This window comes from Mus caroli, chromosome 10 (assembly GCF_900094665.2).
Source record: "Mus caroli chromosome 10, CAROLI_EIJ_v1.1, whole genome shotgun sequence".
NCBI lineage: Eukaryota > Metazoa > Chordata > Mammalia > Rodentia > Muridae > Mus > Mus caroli.
In genome coordinates this window covers 13,100,855-13,107,027 of record NC_034579.1, presented here as the reverse complement: position 1 = coordinate 13,107,027, position 6,173 = coordinate 13,100,855, and the positions used below count along the sequence as shown (strand labels likewise).

The window sequence follows — 6,173 nt, the reverse complement described above, 5'->3', positions numbered from 1 at the left end:
TAGTTGTCTCTGGTTAGAGCTTGTTCCTCAGGTGATTCTTTTAGCCTCTATCAGCAGACCTGGGAGACTAGCTCTCTCCTCTGAGTTTCAGTGGTCAAAGCACTTTCTGCAGGCAAGCTCTCCTCTTATAGGTAAGGTGCACAGATATTGGGAGTTAGGACCTCTCTCCTGGCCGAAGATGAAGGCCCAAAACAGGACCTGTCCCGGAAGCTGAGTTGCTTCAGCCTATCCCAGAAGCTGCTAGCTTCTGTATTCCACACTCTCACCTATGCAGAATATTCTTGGATGAATCCCGGAACCAAGTTATCTGCTGCAGATGCTCAGGCAAAGCGCTCTCGGTCCGGGCAGACCCCTATCCTCTGGCTGGGAAAGTGGCTGGATGTCTGGGATCCGAAAAGGAGGCTGCCTTAGAAGCTCTGTGGCTCCCACCTGTCCCAGAAGCTGTTAGCTTCTGTATTCTACACTCTCACCTGTGCAGAATACTCTCGGCGCAGCTGATGCTTAGGCAAAGCGCTCCTGGGCTGGTCAGACCCCTATCCTCTTTATTGGATATTTTATTTACTTACATTTCAAATGTTATCCCCTTTCCTGTTCCCCCCTATCCCCCCCCCCGCCCAGAAATCCTCTATCCCATCCTGCCTTTCCCTGGTTCTATGAAGGTGCTCCTCCACCCACTCACCTGCTCCCACATCCCTGCCCTGGCATTCCCCTACACTGGGGCATCGAGCCTTCACAGGACAAAGGACCTCTTCTACTATTGATGTCTGAAAAGGCCATCCTCTGCGACATGTGTGGCTGAAGCCATGGATCCCTCCATGTGTACTCCTTGGTTGATGGTTTAGTCCCTGGGATCTCTGGGGTTCTGCTTAATTGATGTTTTTCTTCCTATGGGGTTGCAAACCCCCTCAGCTCCTTCAATCCTCCCTCTAACTCCTTTATTGGGGACCCTGTGCTACTGTTGTGCAATGGTTGGCTTCAAGCATCCACCTCTGTATTTGTCAGGCTCTGGCAGAGCCTCTCAGGAGACAGCTATATGAGGCTTCTCTCAGCAGGCACTTCTTAGCATCTACAATAGTATCTAGGTTTGGTAACTGTATATGGGATGGATCCCCAGGTGGGGGTGTCTCTGGGTGGCCTTTCCTTCAGCATCTGTTCCACACTTTGTCTCCATATTTCTTCTCTAGAGTATTTTGTTTTCCCTTCTAAGAAGGACTGAAACATCCACACTTTGGTCTTCCTTCTTCTTGAACTTCATGTGGTCTGTGAATTGTATCATGGGTATTCTGAGCTTTTGGGATAATAACTACTTATCAGTGAGTGTGTACCATGTGTGTTCTTTTGTGATTGTGTTACGTCACTGAGGATATTTTTAAATTCAATCCATTTGCCTAAGAATTTCATGAAGTCAGTGTTTTTAATAGTAGTAATGAGTAGTACTCCATTGTGTAAATGTACCACATTTTCTGTATCTATTCTTCTGTTGAAGGACATCTGGGTTCTTTCCAGCTTCTGGCTATTGTAAATAAGACTGCTATGAACATAGTGAAGCATGTGTCCTTTTTATGTGTTGGAGCATCTTTTTGGTATATGAGCAGGAGTGGTATAGCTGGGTCCTCAGGTAGAACTATTTCCAATTTTCTGGGAAACCTTCAGACTGATTCCCATAGTGTTTGTACCACCTTGTAATCCCATCAACAATGAAGGAGTGTCCCTTTTTCCACATCCTCAACACCATCTGCTGTCACCTGAGTTTTGATCTTAGCCTTTCTGACTGGTGTGAGGAGGAATCTCAGGGTTGTTTTGATTTGCAATTCCCTGATGACTAAGGATGTTAAACATTTCTTTAGGTGCTTATTGGCCATTCAAATTTCCTCAGTTGAGAATTCTTTTTTTGGTCTGTACCCCATTTTTAAATAGTGTTATTTGGTTCTCTGTAGTCTAACTTCTTGAGTTCTTTGTATATACTGGATCATAGCCCTCTATCAGCCCTTTTACTAATGTGTTGGTTGTCATTTTGTCCTATTGATAGTGTCCTTTGCCTTACAGAAACTTTGCAATTTTATGAGGTCCCATTTGTTGATTCTTGATCTTAGAGCATAAACCATTGGTGTTCTGTTAAGGAATTTTTCTGTGTACCCTTGTGGTCAAGGCTTTTCCCCACTTTCTCTTCTATTACATTCAGTGTATCTGTTTTTTTTTTTTTTTTTTTTTTTTGGTGGATGGCCTTGATCCACTTGGGCTTGAGCTTTGTACAAGGAGATAAGAATGCATCAATTTGAATTCTACATGCTAACCTCCAGTTGAACCAGCACCATTTGGTGAAAATGCTGTCTTTTTTCCACTGGATGGTTTTTAACTCATTTGTCAAAGATCAAGTGACCATAGGTGTGTGGATTCATTTCTGCATCTTCAATTCTGTTCCACTGATCTTCCAGCTCCATGCTCTGTAATACAGCTTGATGTCAGAGATGGTGATTCCTCCAGAAGTTCTTTATTGTTGAGAGTAGTTTTTGCTATCCTCTGTTTTTTGTTATGACAAATGAATTTGCAAAGTGTTCTAACTCTATGAAGAACTGAGTTGGAATTTTGATGAGGATTGCATTGAATCTATAGATTGATTTCAGCAAGACAGTCATTTTTACTATATTAATACTGCTAATCCATGAGCATGGGAGATCTTTNCATCTTCTGAGAACTTCTTTCATTTCTTTCTTCAGAGAATTGAAGTTCTTTTCATACACATCTTTCACTTGCTTGGTTAGAGTCACACCAAGGTATTTTATATTATTTGTGAATATTGAGAAGGGTGTTGTTTCCCTAATTTCCTTCTCAGCTTATTTATCCTTTGAGTAGAAAAAGGCTACCGATTTGTTTGAGTTTATTTTGTATCCAACCCCTTTGCTGAAGTTGTTTTCAGGTTTAGGCGTTCTCTGATGCAATTTTTGGGATCACTTAATTATACTATTATATTGTCTGAAAATAGTGATATTTTGAGTTCTTTCTTTCTAATTTGTATCCCTTTAACCTCCTATTGTTGGCTAATTGTTCTGGCTAGGACTTCAAGTACTATAATGAATAGATATGGGAAGAGTGGGCAGCCTTGTCTAGTCTGTGATTTTAATTGGATTGCTTCAAGTTTCTCTCCATTTAGTTTGATGTTGACTACTGGTTTGCTCTATATTGATTTTACTATGTTTAAGTATGGCCCTTGAATTCCTGATCTTTCCAAGACTTTTATCTTGAAGGGGTGTTGATTTTTGTCAAATGCTTTTTTCAGCACCTAATGAAATGATCATGTGTTTTTTCTATGAGTTTGTTTATACAGTGGATTACATTGGTGGATTTCCATATATTGAACCATCTCTGCATCCCTGGGACGAAGCCTACTTGTTCATGATGGATGGTCATTTTGATGTGTTCTTGGATTCAGTTTGTGAGAATTTTATTGAGTATTTTTGCATCAATATTCTTAAGTGAAATTGGTCTGATGTTCTCTTTCTTTGTTTGGTCTTTTTGTGGTTTTGGTATGAGTGTAATTGTGACTTCTTAAAATGAATTGGGTAGTGTTCCTTCTGTTTATATTTTGTGGAATAGTTTGAAGAGTATTGGTATTAGGTCTTTGAAAGTCTGATAGAATTCTGCACTAAACCTATCCTGGACTTTTTTTGGTTGGCAGACTTTTGATGGCTACTTCTAATTCTTTAGGGGTTATGGGACTGTTTAGATGGTTTATTTGATCCTTATTTAATTTTGGTGCCTGGTATCTGTCTAGAAAATTGTCTTTTTCATCCAGATTTTCCAGGGTTTTTTTTTTTTTTTTTTTTTTTTTGTTGTGGGATCTGATGATTTTTTTGGGATTTCATTGGTCTGGTTCATGGTTTCTGATTTTTGACACACCATCATACTGGACTATCTCTGAGACTTCTCTCAGATATCCTGCTGTTCTCCAGAGTCATGGTGATTATGCAGCTCTTATTCTACAGGATCAATTCCTACACACACTCTGGTGGTTCATATATGTTTTTGATGTTGGGTTGGACTGACTCAAAGCACTGGATATGGGCCTAAATGGTAGCAGAGTTGGTCAGCCAGAGCCTTTGGAAGGGTGGGCAGAGGAGGGTGTTTTAAATAAGCTGTGCTGGCACCTGCTGTCTACAACACCAGTGATCACCTAGTGACTTGAGTTCATGTTTTCACACTGATACAGAAACCAGGGTAGAACACACTGAAATAATAGTGACAGTTAATTTATACAGACAGGAGCTGTGCCCGTGAGGTGCAATAAACATTAGCCAGAAAAGAAAATAGCCAAAAAACCAGACTGTATGTATCTGTACATACTACCCCGACCCTAGGCATGAATTCTGGCTTTAGTGTATAGTGGTGTAGGAATAAGTATTCCTAACAGTTGGGAGGCAGAGGCAAGAGGATCACAGGAAGTTCAAAGTCTGCACACATGGAGTTCCAGGTAAGGCAAAGCTATAGACTGAGAACCTGTCTCAAAATGAACCAACCAATACCCCTAGAACTCCCAGGAACTAAACCACCAACCAAAGAGTACACATGGAGACCCATGGCCTATGCATATGTAGCAGAGGATGGCCTTGTTGGATATCAATGGGAGGAGGGGATCCTTGGTTCTGTTAAGTCTAGTTGCCCCAGTGTAGGGGAATGCCAGGGCCAGGAAGCAGGAGTGTGTGGGTTGGTGAGCAGGAGGAGGGGAGATAGGGGGTTTTCAGAGGGGAAACCAGGAAAGGGTTTGAATATTTGAAATGTAAATAAAGAAAATATCTTTTAAAAAAATGAAGAATGTTTCAAAGGAGCATAGAAATTCCTGCTAGAAGTAAAGATATGCAATACTTCATACATTTATGTGTTATTTTTGCAAAGGGGGCATGCAAACCTCTGTATCCTTTCAATTTTAGTACATGTGCTGCTGAAGTAAGCATCTCTCTCATATAGCTATATTTCTCTGTCTGTCTCTGTCTCTCTTTCTCTCTTTCCATCCACTCACACACATCCATATACTGCAGTCATACCACACATTCACACACACACACACACACACACACACACACACACACACACACTCATGTTTGAAATAGAACTCATATATAAGTAGCTGACCTGGAACTCATCCAGATCCACTTATTATCTATACCTTCTGAGGGCTGGGATTAAAATCAGGGGCTATGGCTGGCTTCTCTCTTATTGGTAGTTTTAAATGGGATAATCTGAGGTGTCAATTTACAAAAGGTGGGCGATGTAATAGTTTCTTGGAGGATCACTTCTTTTTTTTTTTTTTTTTTTTTTTTTTTTGATAGAGGTTCTTTTTTTTTAGCCTTGGCTGGCCTGCACTCACTATGTAGATCAGACTGGCCCTGAACTTGTAACAATCTGTCTTTTTGTCCCCAGTGCTTGGATTAAAGGCNTTTTTTTTTTTTTTTTTTTTTTTTTTTTGATAGAGGATCTCATTATTTAGCCTTGGCTGGCCTGCACTCACTATGTAGATCAGACTGGCCCTGAACTTGTAACAATCTGTCTTTTTGTCCCCAGTGCTTGGATTAAAGGCATATGCCATCATCCAGGAACTGAGCATCATTTTCTTTATGACAATTTTCTTTGCTGAATGTCTCCTCCATTTAACTTTGCAGTTAATCTTCTTTGTTATCCATTTTGGACATTTCCTCCTTTCTTATTAAATTAGCCAACAATTAAATTTTTGGAGTAGTAGGTAGTTGACTTGTTTACATGACTACACATAGACATCTAAAAATAGATGATATATTTATTTTCTAGTGTTGCCATTACAGAACAACATGGGCTAAGTTTATTTTCTCATAGTACTGGAGTCTGTAGAGATGAGATTAAGTTGTTACCAGAGCTGGTTTGTTTTGTTTTGTTTTGTTTTGTTTTGTTTTGTTTTGTTTTGTTTTTTGAGATTTCACACCTTGTAGATTAATTTTCTTTTGTGTGTACTTCTTCCACCTAAATTTCTTCTTGGAAAATCAGGGAAATTTTATTAGACTCCACCCTAATAGTATGAACTTAACCTAACTTTAATTTCTTACATAAATACCCTGTCACAGAATACAGCCATTTTCTGAGGCAATGGAATTCTTAGCCTGTGGATTTGATGGACACACAATTCAGCACATATGGATGATGATAAG

The 6,173-nt window shown here is 39.9% G+C and overlaps 1 non-coding gene across 1 annotated transcript; it reads right to left on the bottom strand.

Moving 5' to 3' along the window:
• Window positions 1–4,845: 4,845 nt before the first annotated feature.
• LOC115032183 lies at window positions 4,846–4,949 on the bottom strand. The gene has a single exon (XR_003837844.1). It is a non-coding gene; the product is annotated as a U6 spliceosomal RNA (small nuclear RNA).
• Window positions 4,950–6,173: the final 1,224 nt, after the last annotated feature.